Genomic DNA, 16564 nt, shown 5'->3' on the forward strand with positions numbered 1-16564 from the left:
GATTTCACAGAACACAAAGAAGTTTCTCAGAAAGCTTCTTTCTCTTTGTTATCGGAGGATATTTCCTTTGGCCCTATAGTCTTCAATGGGATCCGAAATATCTGTTCTCAGATTCCACAGAAATAAGGCTAGCAAAGACATCCACGAAATACAGATGTAACTCTGTGAGATGAATTAACAGAACACTAAGCAGTTTCTCAGAAAGCTTCTTTCCAGATTTCATCTGAGGATATTTCCTTTTTCACCATAGCCCTCTATGGGCTTCCAAATATCACTTTGCCAATTCCACGAGAACTGTCTTAGCGAAAGGCTTCTTGAGGGGAAAGCTGTAACTCTGTGAGATGATTTCACAGAACACAAAGAAGTTTCTCAGAAAGCTTCTTTCTCTTTGTTATCGGAGGATATTTCCTTTGGCCCTATAGTCATCAAAGGGATCCGAAATATCTGTTCTCAGATTCCAAAGAAATAAGGCTAGCAAAGAGATCCACGAAATACAGATGTAACTCTGTGAGATGAATTAACAGAACACTAAGCAGTTTCACAGAAAGCTTCTTTCCAGATTTCATCTGAGGATATTTCCTTTTTCACCATAGCCCTCTATGGGCTTCCAAATATCACTTTGCCAATTCCACAAGAACTGTCTTAGCGAAAGGCTTCTTGAAGGGAAAGCTGTAACTCTGTGAGATGATTTCACAGAACACAAAGAAGTTTCTCAGAAAGCTTCTTTCTCTTTGTTATCGGAGGATATTTCCTTTGGCCCTATAGTCTTCAATGGGATCCGAAATATCTGTTCTCAGACTCCAAAGAAATAAGGCTAGCAAAGAGATCCAAGAAATACAGATGTAACTCTGTGGATGAATTAACAGAACACTAAGCTGTTTCGCAGAAAGCTTCTTTCCAGATTTCATGTGAGGATATTTCCTTTTTCACCATAGCCCTCTATGGGCTTCCAAATATCGCTTTGCCAATTCCACAAGAACTGTCTTAGCGAAAGGTTTCTTGAGGGGAAAGCTGTAAATCTGTGAGATGATTTCACAGAACACAAAGAAGTTTCTCAGAAAGCTTCTTTCTCTTTGTTATCGGAGGATATTTCCTTTGGCCCTATAGTCTTCAATGGGATCTGAAATATCTGTTCTCAGATTCCAGAGAAATAAGGATAGCAAAGAGATCCAGGAAATACAGATGTAACTCTGTGAGATGAATTAACAGAACACTCAGCAGTTTCTCAGAAAGCTTCCTTCCAGATTTCATCTGAGGATATTTCCTTTTTCACCATAGCCCTCTAGGGGCTTCCAAATATCACTTTGCCAATTCCAAAAGAACTGTCTTAGCGAAAGGCTTCTTCAGGGGAAAGCTGTAACTCTGTGAGATGATTTCACAGAACACAAAGAAGTTTCTCAGAAAGCTTCTTTCTCTTTGTTATCGGAGGATATTTCCTTTGGCCCAATAGTCTTCAAAGGGATCCGAAATATCTGTTCTTAGATCCCAAAGAAATAAGGCTAACAAAGAGATCCACGAAATACAGATGTAACTCTGTGAGATGAATTAACAGAACACTAAGCAGTTTCTCAGAAAGCTTCTTTCCAGATTTCATCTGAGGATATTTCCTTTTTCACCATAGCCCTCTATGGGCTTCCAAATATCACTTTGCCAATCCCACAAGAAATGTCTTAGCGAAAGGCTTCTTGAGGGGAAAGCTGTAACTCTGTGACATGATTTCACAGAACACAAAGAAGTTTCTCAGAAAGCTTCTTTCTCTTTGTTATCGGAGGATATTTCCTTTGGCCCTATATTCTTCAATGGGATCCGAAATATCTGTTCTCAGATTCCACAGAAATAAGTCTAGCAAAGAGATCCACGAAATACAGATGTAACTCTGTGAGATGAATTAACAGAACACTCAGCAGTTTCTCAGAAAGCTTCCTTCCAGATTTCATCTGAGGATATTTCCTTTTTCACCATAGCCCTCTAGGGGCTTCCAAATATCACTTTGCCAATTCCACAAGAACTGTCTTAGCGAAAGGCTTCTTGAGGGGAAAGCTGTAACTCTGTGACATGATTTCACAGAACACAAAGAAGTTTCTCAGAAAGCTTCTCTCTCTTTGTTATCGGAGGATATTTCCTTTTGCCCTATAGTCTTCAATGGGATCCGAAATATCTGTTCTCAGATTCGACAGAAATAAGGCTAGCAAAGAGATCCACGAAATACAGATGTAACTCTGTGAGATGAATTAACAGAACACTCAGCAGTTTCTCAGAAAGCTTCCTTCCAGATTTCATCTGAGGATATTTCCTTTTTCACCATAGCCCTCTATGTGCTTCCAAATATCACTTTGCCAATTCCACAAGAACTGTCTTAGCGAAAGGCTTCTTGAGGGGAAAGCTGTAACTCTGTGAGATGATTTCACAGAACACAAAGAAGTTTCTCAGAAAGCTTCTTTCTCTTTGTTATGGGAGGATATTTCCTTTGGCCCTATAGTCTTCAATGGGTTACGAAATATCTGTTCTCAGATTCCACATAAATAAGGCTAGCAAAGAGATCCACGAAATACAGATGTAACTCTGTGAGATGAATTAACAGAACACTAAGCAGTTTCTCAGAAAGCTTCTTTCCACATTTCATCTGAGGATATTTCCTTCTTCACCATAGCCCTCTATGGGCTTCCAAATATCACTTTGCCAATTCCACAAGAACTGTCGTAGCGAAAGGCTTCTTGAGGGGAAAGCTGTAACTCTGTGAGATGATTTCACAGAACACAAAGAAGTTTCTCAGAAAGCTTCTTTCTCTTTGTTATCGGAGGATATTTCCTTTGGCCCTATAGTCTTCAATGGGATCCGAAATATCTGTTCTCAGATTCCACAGAAATAAGGCTAGCAAAGAGATCCACGAAATACGGATGTAACTCTGTGAGATGAATTAACAGAACACTAAGCAGTTTCTCAGAAAGCTTCTTTCCAGATTTCATCTGAGGATATTTCCTTTTTCACCATAGCCCTCTATGGGCTTCCAAATATCACTTTGCAAATCCCACAAGAAATGTCTTAGCGAAAGGCTTCTTGAGGGGAAAGCTGTAACTCTGTGAGATGATTTCACAGAATACAAAGAAGTTTCTCAGAAAGCTTCTTTCTCTTTGTTATCGGAGGATATTTCCTTTGGCCCTATAGTCTTCAATGGGATCCGAAATATGTGTTCTCAGATTCCACAGATATAAAGCTAGCAAAGACATCCACGAAATACAGATGTAACTCTTTGAGATGAATTAACAGAACACTAAGCAGTTTCACAGAAAGCTTCTTTCCAGATTTCATCTGAGGATATTTCCTTTTTCACCATAGCCCTCTATGGGCTTCCAAATATCACTTTGCCAATTCCACAAGAACTGTCTTAGCGAAAGGCTTCTTGAAGGGAAAGCTGTATCTCTGTGAGATGATTTCACAGAACACAAAGAAGTTTCTCAGAAAGCTTCTTTCTCTTTGTTATCGGAGGATATTTCCTTTGGCCCTATAGTCTTCAATGGGATCCGAAATATCTGTTCTCACACTCCAAAGAAATAAGGCTAGCAAAGAGATCCAAGAAATACAGATGTAACTCTGTGGATGAATTAACAGAACACTAAGCAGTTTCGCAGAAAGCTTCTTTCCAGATTTCATGTGAGGATATTTCCTTTTTCACCATAGCCCTCTATGGGCTACCAAATATCACTTTGCCAATTCCACGAGAACTGTCTTAGCGAAAGGCTTCTTGAGGGGAAAGCTGTAACTCTGTGAGATGATTTCACAGAACACAAAGAAGTTTCTCAGAAAGCTTCTTTCTCTTTGTTATCGGAGGATATTTCCTTTGGCCCTATAGTCTTCAAAGGGATCCGAAATATCTGTTCTCAGATTCCACAGAAATAAGGCTAGCAAAGAGATCCACGAAATACAGATGTAACTCTGTGAGATGAATTAACAGAACACTAAGCAGTTTCACAGAAAGCTTCTTTCCAGATTTCATCTGAGGATATTTCCTTTTTCACCATAGCCCTCTATGGGCTTCCAAATATCACTTTGCCAATTCCACAAGACCTGTCTTAGCGAAAGGCTTCTTGAAGGGAAAGCTGTAACTCTGTGAGATGATTTCACAGAACACAAAGAAGTTTCTCAGAAAGCTTCTTTCTCTTTGTTATCGGAGGATATTTCCTTTGGCCCTATAATCTTCAATGGGATCCGAAATATCTGTTCTCAGACTCCAAAGAAATAAGGCTAGCAAAGAGATCCAAGAAATACAGATGTAACTCTGTGGATGAATTAACAGAACACTAAGCTGTTTCGCAGAAAGCTTCTTTCCAGATTTCATGTGAGGATATTTCCTTTTTCACCATAGCCCTCTATGGGCTTCCAAATATCGCTTTGCCAATTCCACAAGAACTGTCTTAGCGAAAGGTTTCTTGAGGGGAAAGCTGTAACTCTGTGAGATGATTTCACAGAAAACAAAGAAGTTTCTCAGAAAGCTTCTTTCTCTTTGTTATCGGAGGATATTTCCTTTGGCCCAATAGTCTTCAAAGGGATCCGAAATATCTGTTCTTAGATCCCAAAGAAATAAGGCTAACAAAGAGATCCACGAAATACAGATGTAACTCTGTGAGATGAATTAACAGAACACTAAGCAGTTTCTCAGAAAGCTTCTTTCCAGATTTCATCTGAGGATATTTCCTTTTTCACCATAGCCCTCTATGGGCTTCCAAATATCACTTTGCCAATCCCACAAGAAATGTCTTAGCGAAAGGCTTCTTGAGGGGAAAGCTGTAACTCTGTGAGATGATTTCACAGAACACAAAGAAGTTTCTCAGAAAGCTTCTTTCTCTTTGTTATCGGAGGATATTTCCTTTGGCCCTATAGTCTTCAATGGGATCCGAAATATCTGTTCTCAGATTCCACAGAAATAAGTCTAGCAAAGAGATCCACGAAATACAGATGTAACTCTGTGAGATGAATTAACAGAACACTCAGAAGTTTCTCAGAAAGCTTCCTTCCAGATTTCATCTGAGGATATTTCCTTTTTCACCATAGCCCTCTATGGGCTTCCAAATATCTCTTTGCCAATTCCACAAGAACTGTCTTAGCGACAGGCTTCTTGAGGGGAAAGCTGTAACTCTGTGAGATGATTTCACAGAACACAAAGAAGTTTCTCAGAAAGCTTCTTTCTCTTTGTTATCGGAGGATAGTTATTTTGGCCCTGTAGTCTTCAATGGGATCCGAAATATCTGTTCTCAGATTCCACAGAAATAAGGCTAGCAAAGAGATCCACGAAATACAGATGTAACTCTGTGAGATGAATTAACAGAACACTAAGTAGTTTCTCAGAAAGCTTCTTTCCAGATTTCATCTGAGGATATTTCCTTTTTCACCATAGCCCTCTATGGGCTTCCAAATATCACTTTGCCAATTCCACAAGAACTGTCTTAGCGAAAGGCTTGTTGAGGGGAAAGCTGTAACTCTGTGAGATGATTTCACAGAACACAAAGATGTGTCTCAGAAAGCATCTTTCTCTTTGTTATCGGAGGATATTTCCTTTGGCCCTATAGTCTTCAATGGGATCCGAAATATCTGTTCTGAGATTCCACAGAAATAAGGCTAGCAAAGAGATCCACGAAATACAGATGTAACTCTGTGAGATGAATTAACAGAACACTAAGCAGTTTCTCAGAAAGCTTCTTTCCAGATATCATCTGAGGATATTTCCTTTTTCACCATAGCCCTCTATGGGCTTCCAAATATCACTTTGCCAATTCCACAAGAACTGTCTTAGCGAAAGGCTTCTTGAGGGGAAAGCTGTAACTCTGTGAGATTATTTCACAGAACACAAAGAAGTTTCTCAGAAAGCTTCTTTCTCTTTGTTGTCGGAGGATATTTCCTTTGGCCCTATAGTCTTCAAAGGGATTCGAAATATCTGTTCTCAGATTCCAGAGAAATAAGGCTAGCAAAGAGATCCACGAAATACAGATGTAACTCTGTGAGTGGAAGTCACACATGACAGAGCAGTTTCTCAGTAAGCTTCTTTCCAGATTTCATCTGAGGATATTTCCTTTTTCACCATAGCCCTCTATGGGCTTCCAAATATCACTTTGCCAATTCCACAAGAACTGTCTTAGCGAAAGGCTTCTTGAGGGGAAAGCTGTAACTCTGTGAGATGATTTCACAGAACACAAAGAAGTTTCTCAGAAAGCTTCTATCTCTTCCTTATCGGAGGATATTTCCTTTGGCCCTATAGTCTTCAAAGGGATCCGAAATATCTGTTCTCAGATTCCACAGAAATAAGTCTAGCAAGGAGATCCATGAAATACAGATGTAACTCTGTGAGATGAATTAACAGAACACTAAGCAGTTTCTCAGAAAGCTTCCTTCCAGATTTCATCTGAGGATATTTCCTTTATCACCATAGCCCTCTATGGGCTACCAAATATCACTTTGCCAATTCCACAAGAACTGTCTTAGCGAAAGGCTTCTTGAGGGGAAAGCTGTAACTCTGTGACATGATTTCACAGAACACAAAGAAGTTTCTCAGAAAGCTTCTCTCTCTTTGTTATCGGAGGATATTTCCTTTGGCCCTATAGTCTTCAATGGGATCCGAAATATCTGTTCTCAGATTCCACAGAAATAAGGCTAGCAAAGAGATCCACGAAATACAGATGTAGCTCTGTGAGATGAATTAACAGAACACTCAGCAGTTTCTCAGAAAGCTTCCTTCCAGATTTCATCTGAGGATATTTCCTTTTTCACCATAGCCCTCTATGTGCTTCCAAATATCACTTTGCCAATTCCACAAGAACTGTCTTAGCGAAAGGCTTCTTGAGGGGAAAGCTGTAACTCTGTGAGATGATTTCACAGAACACAAAGAAGTTTCTCAGAAAGCTTCTTTCTCTTTGTTATCGGAGGATATTTCCTTTGGCCCTATAGTCTTCAATGGGATCCGAAATATCTGTTCTCAGATTCCACAGAAATAAGGCTAGCAAAGACATCCACGAAATACAGATGTAACTCTGTGAGATGAATTAACAGAACACTAAGCAGTTTCTCAGAAAGCTTCTTTCCAGATTTCATCTGAGGATATTTCCTTTTTCACCATAGCCCTCTATGGGCTTCCAAATATCACTTTGCCAATTCCACGAGAACTGTCTTAGCGAAAGGCTTCTTGAGGGGAAAGCTGTAACTCTGTGAGATGATTTCACAGAACACAAAGAAGTTTCTCAGAAAGCTTCTTTCTCTTTGTTATCGGAGGATATTTCCTTTGGCCCTATAGTCATCAAAGGGATCCGAAATATCTGTTCTCAGATTCCAAAGAAATAAGGCTAGCAAAGAGATCCACGAAATACAGATGTAACTCTGTGAGATGAATTAACAGAACACTAAGCAGTTTCACAGAAAGCTTCTTTCCAGATTTCATCTGAGGATATTTCCTTTTTCACCATAGCCCTCTATGGGCTTCCAAATATCACTTTGCCAATTCCACAAGAACTGTCTTAGCGAAAGGCTTCTTGAAGGGAAAGCTGTAACTCTGTGAGATGATTTCACAGAACACAAAGAAGTTTCTCAGAAAGCTTCTTTCTCTTTGTTATCGGAGGATATTTCCTTTGGCCCTATAGTCTTCAATGGGATCCGAAATATCTGTTCTCAGACTCCAAAGAAATAAGGCTAGCAAAGAGATCCAAGAAATACAGATGTAACTCTGTGGATGAATTAACAGAACACTAAGCTGTTTCTCAGAAAGCTTCTTTCCAGATTTCATGTGAGGATATTTCCTTTTTCACCATAGCCCTCTATGGGCTTCCAAATATCGCTTTGCCAATTCCACAAGAACTGTCTTAGCGAAAGGTTTCTTGAGGGGAAAGCTGTAACTCTGTGAGATGATTTCACAGAACACAAAGAAGTTTCTCAGAAAGCTTCTTTCTCTTTGTTATCGGAGGATATTTCCTTTGGCCCTATAGTCTTCAATGGGATCTGAAATATCTGTTCTCAGATTCCAGAGAAATAAGGATAGCAAAGAGATCCAGGAAATACAGATGTAACTTTGTGAGATGAATTAACAGAACACTCAGCAGTTTCTCAGAAAGCTTCCTTCCAGATTTCATCTGAGGATATTTCCTTTTTCACCATAGCCCTCTATGGGCTTCCAAATATCACTTTGCCAATTCCAAAAGAACTGTCTTAGCGAAAGGCTTCTTCAGGGGAAAGCTGTAACTCTGTGAGATGATTTCACAGAACACAAAGAAGTTTCTCAGAAAGCTTCTTTCTCTTTGTTATCGGAGGATATTTCCTTTGGCCCAATAGTCTTCAAAGGGATCCGAAATATCTGTTCTTAGATCCCAAAGAAATAAGGCTAACAAAGAGATCCACGAAATACAGATGTAACTCTGTGAGATGAATTAACAGAACACTAAGCAGTTTCTCAGAAAGCTTCTTTCCAGATTTCATCTGAGGATATTTCCTTTTTCACCATAGCCCTCTATGGGCTTCCAAATATCACTTTGCCAATCCCACAAGAAATGTCTTAGCGAAAGGCTTCTTGAGGGGAAAGCTGTAACTCTGTGACATGATTTCACAGAACACAAAGAAGTTTCTCAGAAAGCTTCTTTCTCTTTGTTATCGGAGGATATTTCCTTTGGCCCTATAGTCTTCAATGGGATCCGAAATATCTGTTCTCAGATTCCACAGAAATAAGTCTAGCAAAGAGATCCACGAAATACAGATGTAACTCTGTGAGATGAATTAACAGAACACTCAGAAGTTTCTCAGAAAGCTTCCTTCCAGATTTCATCTGAGGATATTTCCTTTTTCACCATAGCCCTCTATGGGCTTCCAAATATCTCTTTGCCAATTCCACAAGAACTGTCTTAGCGACAGGCTTCTTGAGGGGAAAGCTGTAACTCTGTGAGATGATTTCACAGAACACAAAGAAGTTTCTCAGAAAGCTTCTTTCTCTTTGTTATCGGAGGATAGTTCCTTTGGCCCTATAGTCTTCAATGGGATCCGAAATATCTGTTCTCAGATTCCACAGAAATAAGGCTAGCAAAGAGATCCACGAAATACAGATGTAACGCTGTGAGATGAATTAACAGAACACTAAGTAGTTTCTCAGAAAGCTTCTTTCCAGATTTCATCTGAGGATATTTCCTTTTTCACCATAGCCCTCTATGGGCTTCCAAATATCACTTTGCCAATTCCACAAGAACTGTCTTAGCGAAAGGCTTGTTGAGGGGAAAGCTGTAACTCTGTGAGATGATTTCACAGAACACAAAGATGTGTCTCAGAAAGCATCTTTCTCTTTGTTATCGGAGGATATTTCCTTTGGCCCTATAGTCTTCAATGGGATCCGAAATATCTGTTCTGAGATTCCACAGAAATAAGGCTAGCAAAGAGATCCACGAAATACAGATGTAACTCTGTGAGATGAATTAACAGAACACTAAGCAGTTTCTCAGAAAGCTTCTTTCCAGATATCATCTGAGGATATTTCCTTTTTCACCATAGCCCTCTATGGGCTTCCAAATATCACTTTGCCAATTCCACAAGAACTGTCTTAGCGAAAGGCTTCTTGAGGGGAAAGCTGTAACTCTGTGACATGATTTCACAGAACACAAAGAAGTTTCTCAGAAAGCTTCTTTCTCTTTGTTGTCGGAGGATATTTCCTTTGGCCCTATAGTCTTCAAAGGGATTCGAAATATCTGTTCTCACATTCCAGAGAAATAAGGCTAGCAAAGAGATCCACGAAATACAGATGTAACTCTGTGAGTGGAAGTCACACATGACAGAGCAGTTTCTCAGTAAGCTTCTTTCCAGATTTCATCTGAGGATATTTCCTTTTTCACCATAGCCCTCTAGGGGCTTCCAAATATCACTTTGCCAATTTCACAAGAACCGTCTTAGCGAAAGGCTTCTTGAGGGGAAAGCTGTAACTCTGTGAGTTGATTTCACAGAACAGAAAGAAGTTTCTCAGAAAGCTTCTTTCTCTTTGTTATCGGAGGATATTTCCTTTGGCCCTATAGTCTTCAATGGGATCCGAAATATCTGTTCTCAGATTCCACAGAAATAAGTCTAGCAAAGAGATCCACGAAATACAGATGTAACTCTGTGAGATGAATTAACAGAACACTCAGAAGTTTCTCAGAAAGCTTCCTTCCAGATTTCATCTGAGGATATTTCCTTTTTCACCGTAGCCCTCAAGGGGCTTCCAAATATCACTTTGCCAATTCCAAAAGAACTGTCTTAGCGAAAGGCTTCTTCAGGGGAAAGCTGTAACTCTGTGAGATGATTTCACAGAACACAAAGAAGTTTCTCAGAAAGCTTCTTTCTCTTTGTTATCGGAGGATATTTCCTTTGGCCCAATAGTCTTCAAAGGGATCCGAAATATCTGTTCTTAGATCCCAAAGAAATAAGGCTAACAAAGAGATCCACGAAATACAGATGTAACTCTGTGAGATGAATTAACAGAACACTAAGCAGTTTCTCAGAAAGCTTCTTTCCAGATTTCATCTGAGGATATTTCCTTTTTCACCATAGCCCTCTATGGGCTTCCAAATATCACTTTGCCAATCCCACAAGAAATGTCTTAGCGAAAGGCTTCTTGAGGGGAAAGCTGTAACTCTGTGACATGATTTCACAGAACACAAAGAAGTTTCTCAGAAAGCTTCTTTCTCTTTGTTGTCGGAGGATATTTCCTTTGGCCCTATAGTCTTCAAAGGGATCCGAAATATCTGTTCTCAGATTCCAGAGAAATAAGGCTAGCAAAGAGATCCACGAAATACAGATGTAACTCTGTGAGTGGAAGTCACACATGACAGAGCAGTTTCTCAGTAAGCTTCTTTCCAGATTTCATCTGAGGATATTTCCTTTTTCACCATAGCCCTCTAGGGGCTTCCAAATATCACTTTGCCAATTTCACAAGAACCGTCTTAGCGAAAGGCTTCTTGAGGGGAAAGCTGTAACTCTGTGAGATGATTTCACAGAACAGAAAGAAGTTTCTCAGAAAGCTTCTTTCTCTTTGTTATCGGAGGATATTTCCTTTGGCCCAATAGTCTTCAAAGGGATCCGAAATATCTGTTCTCAGATCCCAAAGAAATAAGGCTAACAAAGAGATCCACGAAATACAGATGTAACTCTGTGAGATGAATTAACAGAACACTAAGCAGTTTCTCAGAAAGCTTCTCTCCAGATTTCATCTGAGGATATTTCCTTTTTCACCATAGCCCTCTAAGGGCTTCCAAATATCACTTTGCCAATCCCACAAGAAATGTCTTAGCGAAAGGCTTCTTGAGGGGAAAGCTGTAACTCTGTGAGATGATTTCACAGAACACAAAGAAGTTTCTCAGAAAGCTTCTTTCTCTTTGTTATCGGAGGATACTTCCTTTGGCCCTATAGTCTTCAATGGGATCCGAAATATCTGTTCTCAGATTCCACAGAAATAAGTCTAGCAAAGAGATCCACGAAATACAGATGTAACTCTGTGAGATGAATTAACAGAACACTAAGTAGTTTCTCAGAAAGCTTCTTTCCAGATTTCATCTGAGGATATTTCCTTTTTCACCATAGCCCTCTATGGGCTTCCAAATATCACTTTGCCAATTCCACAAGAACTGTCTTAGCGAAAGGCTTGTTGAGGGGAAAGCTGTAACTCTGTGAGATGATTTCACAGATCACTAAGATGTGTCTCAGAAAGCATCTTTCTCTTTGTTATCGGAGGATATTTCCTTTGGCCCTATAGTCTTCAATGGGATCCGAAATATCTGTTCTCAGATTCCACAGAAATAAGGCTAGCAAAGAGATCCACGAAATACAGATGTAACTCTGTGAGATGAATTAACAGGACACTCAGAAGTTTCTCAGAAAGCTTCCTTCCAGATTTCATCTGAGGATATTTCCTTTTTCACCATAGCCCTCTATGGGCTTCCAAATATCTCTTTGCCAATTCCACAAGAACTGTCTTAGCGACAGGCTTCTTGAGGGGAAAGCTGTAACTCTGTGAGATGATTTCAAAGAACACAAAGAAGTTTCTCAGAAAGCTTCTTTCTCTTTGTTATCGGAGGATATTTCCTTTGGCCCTATAGTCTTCAATGGGATCCGAAATATCTGTTCTCAGATTCCACAGAAATAAGGCTAGCAAAGAGATCCACGAAATACAGATGTAACTCTGTGAGATGAATTAACAGAACACTAAGTAGTTTCTCAGAAAGCTTCTTTCCAGATTTCATCTGAGGATATTTCCTTTTTCACCATAGCCCTCTATGGGCTTCCAAATATCACTTTGCCAATTCCACAAGAACTGTCTTAGCGAAAGGCTTGTTGAGGGGAAAGCTGTAACTCTGTGAGATGATTTCACAGAACACAAAGATGTGTCTCAGAAAGCATCTTTCTCTTTGTTATCGGAGGATATTTCCTTTGGCACTATAGTCTTCAATGGGATCCGAAATATCTGTTCTCAGATTCCACAGAAATAAGGCTAGCAAAGAGGTCCACGAAATACAGATGTAACTCTGTGAGATGAATTAACAGAACACTAAGCAGTTTCTCAGAAAGCTTCTTTCCAGATATCATCTGAGGATATTTCCTTTTTCACCATAGCCCTCTATGGGCTTCCAAATATCACTTTGCCAATTCCACAAGAACTGTCTTAGCGAAAGGCTTCTTGAGGGGAAAGCTGTAACTCTGTGAGATGATTTCACAGAACACAAAGAAGTTTCTCAGAAAGCTTCTTTCTCTTTGTTGTCGGAGGATATTTCCCTTGGCCCTGTAGTCTTCAAAGGGATCCGAAATATCTGTTCTCAGATTCCAGAGAAATAAGGCTAGCAAAGAGATCCACGAAATACAGATGTAACTCTGTGAGTGGAAGTCACACATGACAGAGCAGTTTCTCAGTAAGCTTCTTTCCAGATTTCATCTGAGGATATTTCCTTTTTCACCATAGCCCTCTAGGGGCTTCCAAATATCACTTTGCCAATTTCACAAGAACCGTCTTAGCGAAAGGCTTCTTGAGGGGAAAGCTGTAACTCTGTGAGATGATTTCACAGAACAGAAAGAAGTTTCTCAGAAAGCTTCTTTCTCTTTGTTATCGGAGGATATTTCCTTTGGCCCTATAGTCTTCAAAGGGATCCGAAATATCTGTTCTCAGATCCCAAAGAAATAAGGCTAACAAAGAGATCCACGAAATACAGATGTAACTCTGTGAGATGAATTAACAGAACACTAAGCAGTTTCTCAGAAAGCTTCTTTCCAGATTTCATCTGAGGATATTTCCTTTTTCACCATAGCCCTCTAAGGGCTTCCAAATATCACTTTGCCAATCCCACAAGAAATGTCTTAGCGAAAGGCTTCTTGAGGGGAAAGCTGTAACTCTGTGACATGATTTCACAGAACACAAAGAAGTTTCTCAGAAAGCTTCTTTCTCTTTGTTATCGGAGGATATTTCCTTTGGCCCTATAGTCTTCAAAGGGATCCGAAATATCTGTTCTCAGATTCCACAGAAATAAGTCTAGCAAAGAGATCCACGAAATACAGATGTAACTCTGTGAGATGAATTAACAGAACACTCAGAAGTTTCTCAGAAAGCTTCCTTCCAGATTTCATCTGAGGATATTTCCTTTTTCAACATAGCCCTCTTTGGGCTTCCAAATATCTCTTTGCCAATTCCACAAGAACTGTCCTAGCGACAGGCTTCTTGAGGGGAAAGCTGTAACTCTGTGAGATGATTTCACAGAACACAAAGAAGTTTCTCAGAAAGCTTCTTTCTCTTTGTTATCGGAGGATACTTCCTTTGGCCCTATAGTCTTCAATGGGATCCGAAATATCTGTTCTCAGATTCCACAGAAATAAGTCTAGCAAAGAGATCCACGAAATACAGATGTAACTCTGTGAGATGAATTAACAGAACACTAAGTAGTTTCTCAGAAAGCTTCTTTCCAGATTTCATCTGAGGATATTTCCTTTTTCACCATAGCCCTCTATGGGCTTCCAAATATCACTTTGCCAATTCCACAAGAACTGTCTTAGCGAAAGGCTTGTTGAGGGGAAAGCTGTAACTCTGTGAGATGATTTCACAGATCACTAAGATGTGTCTCAGAAAGCATCTTTCTCTTTGTTATCGGAGGATATTTCCTTTGGCCCTATAGTCTTCAATGGGATCCGAAATATCTGTTCTCAGATTCCACAGAAATAAGGCTAGCAAAGAGATCCACGAAATACAGATGTAACTCTGTGAGATGAATTAACAGAACACTAAGCAGTTTCTCAGAAAGCTTCTTTCCAGATATCATCTGAGGATATTTCCTTTTTCACCATAGCCCTCTATGGGCTTCCAAATATCACTTTGCCAATTCCACAAGAACTGTCTTAGCGAAAGGCTTCTTGAGGGGAAAGCTGTAACTCTGTGAGATGATTTCACAGAACACAAAGAAGTTTCTCAGAAAGCTTCTTTCTCTTTGTTGTCGGAGGATATTTCCTTTGGCCCTATAGTCTTCAAAGGGATCCGAAATATCTGTTTTCAGATTCCAGAGAAATAAGGCTAGCAAAGAGATCCACGAAATACAGATGTAACTCTGTGAGTGGAAGTCACACATGACAGAGCAGTTTCTCAGTAAGCTTCTTTCCAGATTTCATCTGAGGATATTTCCTTTTTCACCATAGCCCTCTAGGGGCTTCCAAATATCACTTTGCCAATTTCACAAGAACCGTCTTAGCGAAAGGCTTCTTGAGGGGAAAGCTGTAACTCTGTGAGATGATTTCACAGAACACAAAGAAGTTTCTCAGAAAGCTTCTTTCTCTTTGTTATCGGAGGATATTTCCTTTGGCCCAATAGTCTTCAAAGGGATCCGAAATATCTGTTCTCAGATCCCAAAGAAATAAGGCTAACAAAGAGATCCACGAAATACAGATGTAACTCTGTGAGATGAATTAACAGAACACTAAGCAGTTTCTCAGAAAGCTTCTTTCCAGATTTCATCTGAGGATATTTCCTTTTTCACCATAGCCCTCTATGGGCTTCCAAATATCACTTTGCCAATCCCACAAGAAATGTCTTAGCGAAAGGCTTCTTGAGGGGAAAGCTGTAACTCTGTGACATGATTTCACAGAACACAAAGAAGTTTCTCAGAAAGCTTCTTTCTCTTTGTTATCGGAGGATATTTCCTTTGGCCCTATAGTCTTCAATGGGATCCGAAATATCTGTTCTCAGATTCCACAGAAATAAGTCTAGCAAAGAGATCCACGAAATACAGATGTAACTCTGTGAGATGAATTAACAGAACACTCAGAAGTTTCTCAGAAAGCTTCCTTCCAGATTTCATCTGAGGATATTTCCTTTTTCACCATAGCCCTCTTTGGGCTTCCAAATATCTCTTTGCCAATTCCACAAGAACTGTCTTAGCGACAGGCTTCTTGAGGGGAAAGCTGTAACTCTGTGAGATGATTTCACAGAACACAAAGAAGTTTCTCAGAAAGCTTCTTTCTCTTTGTTATCGGAGGATACTTCCTTTGGCCCTATAGTCTTCAATGGGATCCGAAATATCTGTTCTCAGATTCCACAGAAATAAGGCTAGCAAAGAGATCCACGAAATACAGATGTAACTCTGTGAGATGAATTAACAGAACGCTAAGTAGTTTCTCAGAAATCTTCTTTCCGGATTTCATCTGAGGATATTTCCTTTTTCACCATAGCCCTCTATGGGCTTCCAAATATCACTTTGCCAATTCCACAAGAACTGTCTTAGCGACAGGCTTCTTGAGGGGAAAGCTGTAACTGTGTGAGATGATTTCACAGAACACAAAGAAGTTTCTCAGAAAGCTTCTTTCTCTTTGTTATCGGAGGATACTTCCTTTGGCCCTATAGTCTTCAATGGGATCCGAAATATCTGTTCTCAGATTCCACAGAAATAAGGCTAGCAAAGAGATCCACGAAATACAGATGTAACTCTGTGAGATGAATTAACAGAACACTAAGTAGTTTCTCAGAAATCTTCTTTCCGGATTTCATCTGAGGATATTTCCTTTTTCACCATAGCCCTCTATGGGCTTCCAAATATCACTTTGCCAATTCCACAAGAACTGTCTTAGCGAAAGGCTTGTTGAGGGGAAAGCTGTAACTCTGTGAGATGATTTCACAGAACACAAAGCTGTGTCTCAGAAAGCATCTTTCTCTTTGTTGTCGGAGGATATTTCCTTTGGCCCTATAGTCTTCAATGGGATCCGAAATATCTGTTCTCAGATTCCACAGAAATAAGGCTAGCAAAGAGATCCACGAAATACAGATGTAACTCTGTGAGATGAATTAACAGAACACTAAGCAGTTTCTCAGAAAGCTTCTTTCCAGATATCATCTGAGGATATTTCCTTTTTCACCATAGCCCTCTAAGGGCTTCCAAATATCACTTTGCCAATTCCACAAGAACTGTCTTAGCGAAAGGCTTCTTGAGGGGAAAGCTGTAACTCTGTGAGATGATTTCACAGAACACAAAGAAGTTTCTCAGAAAGCTTCTTTCTCTTTGTTGTCGGAGGATATTTCCTTTGGCCCTATAGTCTTCAAAGGGATCCGAAATATCTG

The sequence above is a fragment of the Macaca mulatta genome, chromosome 19, assembly GCF_049350105.2.
Source record: "Macaca mulatta isolate MMU2019108-1 chromosome 19, T2T-MMU8v2.0, whole genome shotgun sequence".
NCBI lineage: Eukaryota > Metazoa > Chordata > Mammalia > Primates > Cercopithecidae > Macaca > Macaca mulatta.